At 60.4% G+C, this 13412-nt stretch overlaps 1 long non-coding RNA gene across 1 annotated transcript; it reads right to left on the reverse strand.

Annotated features, from left to right (window-relative positions):
- Positions 1 to 2241: 2241 nt before the first annotated feature.
- LOC119090500 (uncharacterized) lies at positions 2242 to 12679 on the reverse strand. Its single transcript, XR_005093244.1, has 3 exons — positions 12513 to 12679; positions 3696 to 3764; positions 2242 to 2314 (listed from the first exon to the last, which is right to left on the reverse strand). It is a non-coding gene; the product is annotated as an uncharacterized LOC119090500 (long non-coding RNA).
- Positions 12680 to 13412: the final 733 nt, after the last annotated feature.

Genomic DNA, 13412 nt, shown 5'->3' on the forward strand with positions numbered 1-13412 from the left:
CCAGCTGCCCTCTGTCCACCCGACGCCGCGCACGTAGGTGACACTCACACCAGCTGCCCTCTGTCCACCCGACGCCGCGCACATAGGTGACACTCACACCAGCTGCCCTCTGTCCACCCGACGCCGCGCACATAGGTAACACTCACACCAGCTGCCCTCTGTCCACCAGACGCCGCGCACATAGGTGACACTCACACCAGCTGCCCTCTGTCCACCAGACGCCGCGCACATAGGTGACACTCACACCAGCTGCCCTCTGTCCACCAGACGCCGCGCACATAGGTGACACTCACACCAGCTGCCCTCTGTCCATCAGACGCCGCGCACATGGGCGACACTCACACCAGCTGCCCTCTGTCCACCCGACGCCGCGCACGTAGGTGACAGTCTGTTCACCAGACGCCGCGCACAGAGGCGACACTCTGTCCACCAGATGGTGTGCACAGAGGTGGCACTCTGCTCACCGTATGGTGCGCACATGGGTGACACTCTGCCCACCAGACGGTACGCACAGAGGTGACACTGTTCACCAGACAGTACGCACAAAGGTGACACTGTTCACCCGACGGTTCGCAGAGGTGACACTCTGTCACCAGACGGTACGTGCAGAGGTAACACTCTGCTTACCAGACCGTATGCACAGAGATGACACTCTTTTCACCGGGCGGTACGCACAGAGGTGACACGCATCCCCCACGCCCTCCACACAGAGGAGGCCGTCCGGCCGCCATACAGTCTGCCCAGCAACAGCCGCCTGCCCATGAGACTCCACGCCCCACAACAGCCATCTGCCCATCACGCTATTCAGACATCAAGCGTCCCTTTGCCCATTATGCCATTCGCACAGCAGCCAGCTCTCCCTGTCGGTTCTCACTTCCCCGCTATCGCCGCATCTGCCGGGTCCAGCATCTCCATTAGCACACCTGCCGGATCTAGCGCCGCGCTGCAGCGGGCTCTTCCCCTCCACCGACGCGCGACAACACCGCTTGACCTAGTCCGTCGGCCGGCCCCTCTGCCCGCCACAAGGACTGGCCACACCGGGACTTTCCCCCGCCGGACTACCGGGCGTGGGACCGCGCGCGACGCCAGCTGCCGGGGCGTGGGTGTGTCGCCCGCCGGGTGACCGAGGTCACCCCGTGTGACGCCGAGCCCGGCCGCGCCGACTGCGCGTCCCGCGGTCGATACATAATCACACCGGAGCAGGAATACAACACCGCGTGCGGTTATCTGACGCGCGCCGCTCCGGGCGCTTCGACGCGCTGCCGCTGCGGGGCGACCCCGCCGAGACAAACAAATTACCCGGCCCGAGCCGGCGGCGGAGCGCAACGGTAATGACTACATGAGGATCACGACGGGCCGCCCCGGCTCGCCCGCACGCGCTGCGAGCGGATTTGTTCGCGGCCGGGCGACGCGGCGTGCCCGCGCAAGCCGGCCGCCTATCAGCCGCTGCCATCCGAGCGCGACGGCACATTCCGGGGTGTGCCCGTGGGCGGCTGGTGACGCGTGGGCGCTCGCGCCCCTCGGAGCGCCGGCTAATGCAACCGTGCGCCCTTCCCATCCGCGGTCTCGCCAGCGCAAGGCGGTTTAAATCAGACATAGCAGGCGTTGCGAAAAGTCGCCGGGCTGCGCCCAGTTGGCCCACCATCCCTGCGGTCACATTCACCACGCAGGCCGCTGTGCGTGTCTGGTCGTCGCTGTTGCACCCTCGCCGGCTGCGGCTCGCCGCTGCAGGGCGCGTCTCCATCCCTGACGCATGTGTCCCTGTGACACGGTCACGCCCTCTGACCACTGGTCGGCGGTCCGGCTGCCGGTCGTGCAGCCGACGGGCGCGGCCACACAGCGTGCGGCGCCCCTCCCGCTGGTACCGCTGTCACGGCCGGCGGGCGAGCCCTGCTCACCACAGGGCGGACGGCGAAACCCCGCCGCTGATGCCCGTCCAGAGGCCGTGTGTGTGTCGAAGCTCTCCCGTCCGCCGTCGGCCGCCGTCGGCTGGTGGTGAGGGGGGCCCTGTTACACAGCCACGGGTGTTCCCCGCGCCGACCCAGCCGACCGGTCGCCCGTGTGGAGGACCGGTGACGCAGACCGCCTGGCCGCACGGCCGCGGCGGCCGGCGCGGAGCCGGGCCGCTCCGCCCAGCGGCCGGCGCAGACCACCCGAGACGCGGCGCGAGCGTCAGTTGTCGCTGAGATCGATGAGCACAGCCTGGGCGCAGCTCTCGGCCGCGCTGGGCGCAGCGGAGCTGGCGTTGGCGCTGGCGCTGGTGCTGGTGCTGGTGTCCCGTGGCGCTGTCCAGTCCGGGGATGACTCGGATCGACTGCAGAAGGCGCACGCAGGAGCGTTGAAAACGAGAACACAAGCAGCACCGCCGGTTTGTAGATCGCTACAATCGGGTTCTCCAGTATATTACGAAACATCTGTGATTAATGAATGATGCAGGGGTGGCTGTGATTATTATCACGAATGAAGTGCGCAAACATGATGTTTTCAATGACTACGCACGATTGACCAGATATAAAACACGCCAGTGGAATGCCTCATCTGACATTTTTTGTGGGATACAGGCCGTGAGGGGGGGGGGGGGGGTAAGCCGATCAAAAGGGCCAGTATTGTGGCAGTGTAAACGGCAAAGCAGTAGCAAATAGTGTCTGGACAGCTTTGGAAACATAGTAGCTATTTATCCAATCATTTGTCAGATATAAAGTCCAATTAAACACCCATCTTTAGCCGAGATTTGAACTTGGGGAGGTTGTATTGCAGCGATTGGAGCGTTTGTCACGGTCCTCCACCAGGCCAGGACAGCTTAACGGTTGGCTGGCGATGCACCAGACCACCTCCAGCTGTGTCGGCCTGACTTATCATTATCATGTTGTTCATTAACGTTTCCTTCTAATGCGGCCAAAACATTCCAGAAGCGCCATTATTTACGAGGGATATTGACCACCGTTGACTGGTTTGTATTCCCGCACAGTTTTCATAGCACCAAACTCCTCAACTTGGCCCCAACCTTCTGGCGACTGGCTGTTTAAAGGCGGCATTAGTCGCATTCCGGTCATTTGCCTGCACCTCTTTGGGTCGAACACCGTGAATCTAGCAAAGCAGGATACAGCCGGTAGATTTGCCTACATCGTGCGGGTAGCGTTAGGTATCTATCTGCTATGACTGTCAAAATTTAATGTAAATTCTAAGAACGTCGACACGGCAGCTTTATTGTACCCGTATGAGTGTGAGACATGCTGCAGATCGCGCGGCCCATATTAGCGATTGTGAATCCACGTACTTAATCCACGTCACGCTTGCACCATACATTGACACCTTATCAAGTAATCAGAAACACTCAACGCTGAAATTCCGGTCCTACATTCAGCTTAAATGTACTGAGTGCCATTGCATATCGCCCGCAGATCCTTTAAGTCCGCCCGGAAGTGACTGAACACCAGTTAAGAGCGTAAATCCGCGTGAGACAGCGGACCTGCTCGTAGTCCAAGTATAATCACACAGCAATCCTAGCCGCGGCCTGCACGTAACTGCACCCAAGCGGCGCATTTCGCAAGTGCGTGGCCTGGCATATTGTGGTTTACATAACGTCGCCGCGCCCGACTCCTATCGATTTTAGAGCGGGGCGACGCCGAGGGGCGCGCAGCGGTGCGCAGCGCGTCACGCGGCAGGAGTGGGGTGCGCCCGCGCGGCGTACTCACGTGCTGGAGGTGCGCCAGGGCCGGGACGCCTCGCCGCCGTCCGGCCTCGGCAGCCGGCTCGAGTCCGTCCTGCGATGACAGGGACAACGTCACCGTTAGAAGGGCGAACGCATGTCGCGGGCGGGCGGGCGGGCGGCCGGGGGGGGGGGGGGGGCGGGGGGTTAGGCGGGCAGACGTGGGGCGTGGGCGGACAGACGGGCGTGGATCAAACAGGCGAACGTGGGCTACGAATCAGACGGACGGAAGTGGGGCGTGGGCCACACCGACGGACATGTAGCGGACGCCGCGTCGGGGAGAGGTTCGACGCAAACGCCATAGATAACAATCACCGACACCAACACCGTGAATACTAGTCTTCATTGGGTGTTTTCACGAGAAACGCATCGAGCTCATCTGCAGCACGCATGTCCAGAGTTGTAAACACGTGTGAAAAACACGCGGGAAGCATTAGTTCATGCGGAAATTTCATCGATTCAACGCAGCCAGCTTTAGAACGCAATCCTGCACTATGCTGAGGTTTAGGCCCCTTTCACTGATTCAATCAGCGATAACTTAAACGGACTACGGACCGTAACCATGACCCTCCAGTTCACGCTGACTACTCTGGCACCGGCCCATTCGTGACCCCCGGGCGCGTACACGGCACTCCGAAAGCGTTCATATCGCTCCGTACCAGCGCCGTGTTGTAATGGCGTTTCACCCATTGCCGGTCATTTAACAAAGCCCCATCGTCTCAAGCTGAGAGCCCGCAGTCATTTCACCTGACCTCAGCAGCTTAACCTCGCCCTATTATCTTGCCCTCGGCGGCATGCTCCAGATCTGACATTGCTCCGGCGACATGCGCCTCGTCTATTAGTGCGACGAAAATGACGGATGCGCAAACCTCAGTAGAACTTTTGTTCTGAAGACTGTAAGCCTTTTGAGTCAAGTTTTATATTGCGCTGTTCTCGTGGTGCCGAAAAGCCTGTCAGTGTGCAGTTTCCATCATGAATGAACCAGATGTTGCTGGTGTTGAACCCCATGGCATGTCGCGTTCCAAACACCCGGGATCGACAAACAAGTCCGACGTTGCCAAGCCCGCGGAGCGAGCCATGGGACAGGTCAGCCCAGTTTGTAACCGCCCGGAGGGAGCCGCAAACGTTTACTTCACACTCAGTTGACACATCTACAGCAAAGAGCCTGGGCTTGGGACCCGTCAGACGTTTTAAACTCTACGGCCCAGGGCCCAAGAGGCGGATCTGTCGCACGTCATCAACTGACGGCACGGGGACGTGGAGACGTGGGACCCATCATACGGCTGGCCAAGACGTGGGGCTCACCACACGGCTCCGTCCCTGCCACCAGTGTCTGGTGCCATCGAAACGACATGACATGGCGGCAACATGCGTCGCAGATTCGGGCGATCGTAAATCTCCCACGTGATACCTTATCGGCCTCCTCAGATACCAAGGAACGAGTGCTAGACCACTGCTTTCAAGACCTCGACGCGACAAGGCGCATGCGGTTTGGGAAGTCCAATAGGCACGTGCGCATGCAGCTCGGCGGTGTTTCCGAGACACCTCATGGAACCAGTTCACTGACAAGCGACAAACCTCTACGCTCCTCATACGAACACCAAACGTGGCACAGTGCCAAGCCTTCGTGAGCCGGTGACGACGCACGACACAGTGAGCGTCAGCTGAAATTATCGTCAGCTATCGACAGCCGTACCACCGCCGTCGATAATTCGCTCCACGCATCAGCTGCGACGAAATGAATTGGCCACCGTTGCATCAGGGCGTTGAAGCGCTCCAGTGACTGCATCTAATAACTGGGGGGGGGGGGGGGGAAACGTCCTGTTTCATGTAATTGGACGGCACGGAGCACCCGGTTGCGTCCTGGAAACAATCGTCACAGTCAGTTCGGCGCCGGCTGCTTGCGTCACCCCGTCATGGTATCGGGTCTGGGCTACGCCCTGCTGTTCGCCGTCCGAGCCCCGCCGCACGGAGCACGCTAGCTACCGGCGTGACGTCATACTTACGTCACCAGTGTTTATTTAATGGCGATATCAATAGCGCTACTCGCTACGCGGCTTATACATAATGCCCTTCACAACAGGTTTGGTAGCACCGGTGAAAACTGCATCAGCGACAAGAGCGCTAATGTTTAACGCTTCGGCTATCACGTCGGCTGAATTCTGCTCGACTCTAGCTACCGCGTAAGCTTATAGCAACAAATAGCGCCTACGCTTTTGTCAAAATAACCAATTTCACACCGGAATTCGTTCATATTACAGCGACGCCCGCAATGTCATCACGATCGTAGATGCGCAAAAAGGACTTCTCCCAAATGCGTCGCACAATGAGAGCTCTGATCAAATACTGATCCCTGACGCCGGCAACCAAACCCGTATTTTTTGTCCGCAGACAACTAAGTCGATTCTCTGAGCACCGATCATCGGGAATATTTACCGATTTTTGTGCGGCAGGCGATGCTCAGAGTTGGTGCGCGATTCTAAGCGCTGGTGAACGACCAAATCCACTGACGTTATCGGGCCTCTTATCCCCCGCGGCCGGGCTGTGCTAGGCGCCAACATGAACACCCTGGTGCTAAAATGGTACTCTCTCGGTGCCTGCACCTCCCCTGTAATGTTGACTTCTAAGAAGCGTGAGAGAACACCGCCCTCCAGCCTCTCGTTCTCGCTGGCAATGGTGTTAATATTGCAGGATGCAAGGGCTTGCTCTCCGTGCGCATAGCCCCATACCCCGCACTGGTCTGATACCATCTGACCTTCAGCACGTCCGAGCGCTCTGAAACACGAATATAAAACAGGGACACAGCCACCAGGGCCGGTTCCGGGCGGCGGAGTGGTGGGACGCCGCCCTGCGCAGCACCCGGTCTGCCGATAACCGCACCTAACCGTCAGGACCGGCGGAAAGGCGGTACAAGTAACGCCAAACTTCTGGCAAGATCACCGTCAGTCCGTGGGACCGCGGCTGAACAGAGCGGGCGGCATGGGCTGCCGCTAGTCGTCAATCCATGGGACCGCTGCCAAACCGAGCTGACGGCGGGAGCTGCCTCTGCACTGTCTGGGACTGAGAGGACATGTGGGCACCGCTACAGCCTGAACGTTATACCCTGGAGCGCGCTCCGTTAGCGCGGACTTATCAGGCATCATCCACTCTTGCCTCTGGTTCGGTGGTCGCTGCCGTTCGCCACCCGCTCGCCCGCTCGCGTTTCGTCTCGCACCGGCCGCTCCGCGGATGTAGGTCTCCGCTCCGATACCGTCCCTGTCCCCGCGAGCGCCAGGGGTTTACGGGCCGCCAGCTGACCCGCTGACCCGAACCGCTAGGGTCAGCGACGGGCTGAATACGCAGGGCGGTGATCTGCATTCTGATGGCCGACGCACGCGCCGGATCGGCGGCGCCTCGCCGTCGGCCGGAACGCCTCGGCCGCACGACGCAGAACAATGGCCGGGTCGGGGATCTTGTTCCGATCTTAATGGTCGTTTGGGCCGCTTGACAGCCCGCGTGATTGGCTTAGATACGACGGTGATGAGTGAAGACTGTCGCCGCCCAAGGGCGTGGCTGCAAATGGATGTCAGCCTCAAATAATATGGCAAAAGAAGAGCCAGGATAGGCTCCGCCAGCTCAAAAGGCCGCTCTCACATAGCATGCTAGTGAGTGGCCTTCACTTATCTATCTGGGCGAAGGTCGGTACAACCCGAGCAACAAGCAACAAACGCACAAACACAGCATATCGATCACACGCATGGAACAGCCCACGCCCGCCCGCGCACGCCGCGCCGCCGGCGGCTGCCGACCACAGCTGACGGCGCCTCGGGAGCTGACGGCGGCGGCACGTGGCGCCGGCAGCTGGCGCCGGGACCGGTTTGAGGTCTGGTCGGCGTGCAGGTGATGGGCCGCCCGGCTTTGTCAGGGGTCGCGCGGCAGGCCTGGCTGCAGCTGCCACGCGGACAAGGGAAGGGGAGGGCGGACTTACAGCGGTCGGTGGAAAGCCGGCGAGCGCTGGAAACCCCCTTCCCACTTAATTGGAAGCGGTGATGGTGACGATTGGTGGATAAGGGCGCTTCCGCTGTTTAGGCAATTTTGTGCTCTTTAAACGGAAACGAAAAAGACAGCTGATGAGATAATGCTCAAAAATGCTAGCAGTTGCGTGGCGCAACGCAAGCTGTGTGGCAACCGTGCCACATCGTAAAAATAATTAGCGCAACTGGTCTCCTGTGACCAGAATGGCACACCCAAGTGGCGCACATGCGTGTTCAGCGTGATTGACGGGATGAATGAGCTGTCATCGATGAGTCAGCTGATCAATCATTCAACACGAACCTCAGTTCATCGGAACCAGAAGGGTGTGGGGTGGTCGACCCGGGGCCACGCCGGCGGGGTCATGGAGCGTGCCAAGGGGTGGGAGCGGGCGGTGGGCGGTCCGACCCCTGCGGCCAGCCGCTCCCAGCGGGGCGGCGGCCCGCTGGTCGGACCGTGAACTGGTCCAAGGCCGGTGCAGCCCGCCCGGCGGCGCGCCCAGTACGAGTCCGCCGGCGGCCGGCCCGCTCCGGCGGGGACTGGCCGCGTGCGTCGGCCCCTGCCGCGGTGTGCCGGCCGCGGCGGTGTCGCAACCGCGACCGGTCAGCACTCGCCGGCCGGCCGAGACCCGTCAGAGGCCAGCATGCAGCTGCACCTGTCAACAGCCACCGACCAGCTGGACCTGTCAACAGCCGCCGGCAGACCAGACCTGCCAATAGCTGTCGATCGGCCGGACCTGTCAGCAGCCGCCAACGGACCGGACCTGCCAGCTCACCGACTGCCTGGTCACGAAACAGAGGACTGCCTTCCGACCCATCATTGGCACCTGAATGAACGCCTCGCTGGACTCGCCATCGATCGCTCAGGAATCAGCTGCCAACTCGTCCGTATCAACCAACGACCTGTCCACAGTCCGCACCGCCGGCAGCGCGACCCGCCAGCGTCCAGCACACGCGCAGTCTATCCCGTCCCGGCGGCTGGAAGCCGAGGCCCGCTGCGCACCAGAGGCGGCCCATCTGTTCCCGCTGCGCGGATCCCCGCTCGAGCCATGTCTGCCCCGTTGTCACGCGCCAGCCTGTGTGGGTGATGGCGACCGGCCTGGTCTGAGTGGCATTGCATGATTGAATCGCTATCCCATGCGGGTCGGTGAAGGCGACCGGCTCGGTCTGAGTGGCATTGCATGATTGAATCGCTATCCCATGCGGCTTCGGAGCCGAGGTTTCTTGCGCCGATCTGAAGTGCTGTTGTTTTGACGCATGCCGGTCAGGCACGCATGTTGATCACACACGAGCCATTCGTGAAGGACTCAGTAGGTCACCCTGCACCCACGCAGTTCATAAAGGCAGTGCTTTTTACGCAATGATAGGACCCGCAATGGTGGCGATAGCAGGTCAAGGACCAAAGATTTACACGATCGCCAGGTGTTGTCTTTCAGAACAGACTAACGGGTATCTAGAAGGATTCAAATTTTCAGGCACCCTTTCTGAAAAATTCACCAGTGCGCTTCTTGGTGGCAATAATTGTAGGCTTAAGTTGTCCCATCAGCTGCCGACCCGTCCACACCAGCTGCTGACTCGTCCACACCAGCTGCCGACTCGTCCACATCAGCTGCCGACCCGTTCACATCAGCCGCTGACCTGTCAGCACTTCGTGCCGCCAGCTGCGCGATCAGCCAACTCCCAGCAGGGAGTCCGTCCCGCACCGGTGGCGGAAGGCCAGGGGCCGTCGCGCACGAGGTACGTCCCATCTCCGTCCGCTGCGGGAGGCTTGAGCGGTTCATGTCCGTTCCCGAGCGGCAAAGCAGCCAGCACGCGTGGAGCAGACCGGCCCCGTCTGTGTCACACTGCGGGCTCGAATTGATATTCCATGCTGCCGCAGGTCCGGGCTTTCTTCTGTCGATTTAAAGCACCATTATTTTGATGTATGTCGTCGTTTGACGTATGCGTGCCACCCATCAGGAATCCTTTTGTGCATCGCGATTCATCCTCGTACTTCATAATCGCGGCACTTTTTGCGTACTTGTCAGATCTGCAATGGTGGCGATAGTAGGTCAAGGATCCGACATTCGTGTAATGATAGTCTTTATCCATCCAGAAGTGTTGAAGAGCAGTTAGTCATGCATTTCTCCGTATCTGTTACATGAATTTTTCTTTAAACACTTCCTGCTTCCGTTGATGAAGATTCGGTAGCAGCTCTCGGAACGTTGTGAGACGTTTTGGATCGAATGTGTTTGGTCACAGAATTATGGATCTGTGAAGCCCATCGAATGCGTCTAGTTTCGTTTTATCTCTTACCAATATCTGCAAACATGCCTCCTGCATGTGCAACATTCGCTTCAACCGTACATCAATGCATTTAACAATCAGCATGCACATAGGTACTGTAGTCATTCCTTCATTTTATGTGCGTAAAATGAACGGCAAAATATAAGGAATTCGTGTCCATAACGTGCCATGGAGAATGTGTTTTCTGTTGAAGGTGTAGCTGCAAGCCGGGCGTGTCACGATCACGCCTGGGGCAATGGCAGCGATCGCGGATCACAAGCTGTGGATCTGTGAATGCAAACCTGGAGGCGCGGCAGCCTTCCCACAAATGAGGTTCAGCGGCGGCCCCAGGCGACAGGTCCTTATTAGCAGGCAGGCGACCTTAACCATAGGCTGCGCTAAAACGCGCTTACGAAACTGAGCGGCGGCGATTTCCAAACGGACTGGAAGTCGATCCAGCTCGTCGGCGTGCGGCTCATACCGAGACGTGCCCTAGGAACCAGGTCAAGGACGCGTGACGGCGCTCTCTGGGTCACGCTGGCCCCAGCGCCGTGACACCACCAGGTGCCGGTCGGTGCAGCCACCGGCCAGCGCCATGGACAATCGCCCGGCTCGACACGGCCCTGCACGAGCAGACCGCACCGTCACCGCTTGGCTCAGGACCGCCGCGGTGCCTACGGAGCGACGAGGATGGGTCCGCAGCGGCAGGTGCGAACTGCCAGCTGACTGGTGCAGGCCCACCGTCCGGGCCGAGAAGACCGGTGCGGGCCCACCGTCCGGGCCGAGAAGACCGGTGCAGGCCCACCGTCCGGGCCGAGAAGACCGGTGCGGGCCCACCGTCCGGGCCGAGAAGACCGGTGCAGGCCCACCGTCCGGGCCGAGAAGACCGGTGGCGAGCCCACCGTCCGGGCCGAGAAGACCGGTGCAGGCCCAACCGTCGCGGCCGAGAATACCGGCGCAGGTCCGCCGTCCGGGCTGAGAAAGACCAGTACAAATCCGCCGTCCTAGCAGCCAGTTGCCACGCGGGCAGCTCGGCCCCGTCGTGCTGACTCCGCTCAGAGTTCATGTGCGCCGTTCACGCCCGCGGCGGTCACGTGACGCGGCGCTGACGTCACCGGCGGACAAAGGCGCGGCGGACCGTAACGGGCCGATCAGCTGGGCGGCCCCGCCCGGCGCCGGCCCGTCCGCCCGCCGTCCGACATGTGCGTGGACACCACCGGCGGATCCCCGATCCAACGCGAACCTTCAAAACGGGATCCAGATCCCAAAGTTTGGGAATCCAGGCGCGCGCCGGGTTGTCCGAGCCACCCGCCCTCAGATGTAGATCCGGCTCGGCACCGCAGGACCGGGTGGGGGAGCGGCCCGAGCCACCCTCGCGGACAAAGCGCACTTCAGAGCGGCGGGCTGGTCCGGAGAGGGCCGGACAGCGGTGCTGGATCACTGAATAATGCAGCCATCCGCGTGACCCGCGAGGGCAGTGGTTAGCGGACCGCCCGCCGGACCGGAACTGGCGCGGCGGGCAGAACTGGGGCCGGAGGGACGGCGTCTCTTGTGGAGGTGCCAGATAACGGTGCATCGCCCCGGAAATGGGGAGGAAGGGGACTGGCCGGGTTGTCAAGCCTGGCAGCACTTCGTGGGCCAACAACCTTGAAGAGTCATTCGTGGAAATGGATGCGATGTCTTGGTATCCATCATTCAAGTTTAGGGAGTGCCGCCTGTATACGACGCCGGTCATGCGGTCAGTTATCCCAATCGAGATGCATAACATGCCATCTGCGAGAGACCAGCGGCTTGTGGTTCTGTCTTAAAGAAGCGCTTGCTTCGCCACGAATTATCTCATTGATCAATGTTCTCCACCTAAAATGCTTGACTGCAAGCGTAAACAAGCCACGTCTTCTGTTTTACTACGTCAGCTTGTTTTTGGTGCCATGTTATACGGCCAAAATACGATAATAGTCCAATTTGCCCGAAACGTTACTGAGGTCCGGGTCCCATGCACCCCATTGGTGGTCACGCTCATGACAGCAAGAGTCGCTACCATTCCAGTCAAGATCAATCAGACAAAGAGGCTGATGGAAAAGTTGACGGAGGTCCGGAAGTCGGCAACGCGGCCGGATAGCGTCAGCGGACCCACCTGCGTCTCCCAGCGAGCCAAATAAGCCGGAGGGCGCGCCCTCATCCCGGCTCAGACCCGGGCAAGACGAACCCGAGGCTATGACTGAGCACGGCAGCGGACGGGGGGGGGGGGGGGGAGGGGGAGGCACCAGCCGGCTGATTTAATGTGCTTGGCGGTCATAAACCGTGGCCAGCGGCTCAGGACCGCCGAGCACGCATCTGGGGTCTGGCGCAACGGTAGCCCCGGCAACCGAGACACGCGCGCACGCAGCACTGCCGCAACAACCGCTCCGCTGTGAGCCCCTGTAAAGAGGTCTTGCCCACACCAATTACAATAGTTCTATGGTTCAAAAACCGCACTGGCAATGCTCCTCTGAACTCAGGAGTGCGTCGCTGCAGACTGCGTCACATACCTGCGGCTGAGCGGGAACTGCCGATCGAACGACGACAGCTCTGTCTTGCTGTGTCGCATCGGCCAGGCGGTCAAACAGCGTCAGCACCGCCTGGCCGGGCGAGGTGTTCTCCTTCTCGCGCTCCGAGCTGCGCTGGCGCTGGCGGGCGGCGCTGCTGTCGGACCGGCGCCCGGCCACGTCAGGCTCGGACGCTCGCCGCTAGAGAACTTGTCGTACACGGTGCCGAAGTCTGTGAAGCGCTCGAACGCCGTCTGCGGGCAGCGCTCGTGTGTCGTCGCGTATAGCTCGGGCTGCTCGTGGTCGGCGCTGACGACGCAGTAGCGCGTGCCGAGCCCGAGCGACGACAGCACAGCTTCCATGGTGCGGGACGTGCGGCTGCGGTTGTCCACCCCTGCAAAGGACGCGCGCGGACTGGCCAGGCGCTGGCGACCTCCACCCACTCACCTGGCGCAGACCGCTGACATCTGTCGGCCGTGATCAGAACGAGACGCACGGGCGATCAGCTGGCGCACCGCCTGACATCTGTGGGACCGCAATCGGAACTGAACGCGCGGACATGCCTGACCTAACGCCTCCCATCTGTTGACAGTAATTATAACTAGGGCGCCCCTCATGCACATTGCGCACCTGTTGGCTGTGATGAGAACTAGACGCGCGGGTTCTCGACCAGCTTCACCTGACATCTATCGTGCATCACTGATAATACGGTGAGCACGTCATATTTACCTCCATTTTCATTGCCTGGAAGTCTGGCAGCAATAACCAACCCTGGAATATTCAGCACATTGTCATCGCAGGACGTCATTTCACCAAGCATCTGTTGCACATTGGATAGAACCGAGCGGCTTAAGCGGTAGCCGAAACGTTCACTGCCAGCCGACCGCCATTTAATTGCGCAGA

The sequence above is a fragment of the Pollicipes pollicipes genome, unplaced genomic scaffold (genome assembly GCF_011947565.3).
Source record: "Pollicipes pollicipes isolate AB1234 unplaced genomic scaffold, Ppol_2.1 Scaffold_3087;HRSCAF=3621_pilon_pilon_pilon, whole genome shotgun sequence".
In the NCBI taxonomy this organism is placed as follows: Eukaryota; Metazoa; Arthropoda; class Thecostraca; order Pollicipedomorpha; family Pollicipedidae; genus Pollicipes; species Pollicipes pollicipes.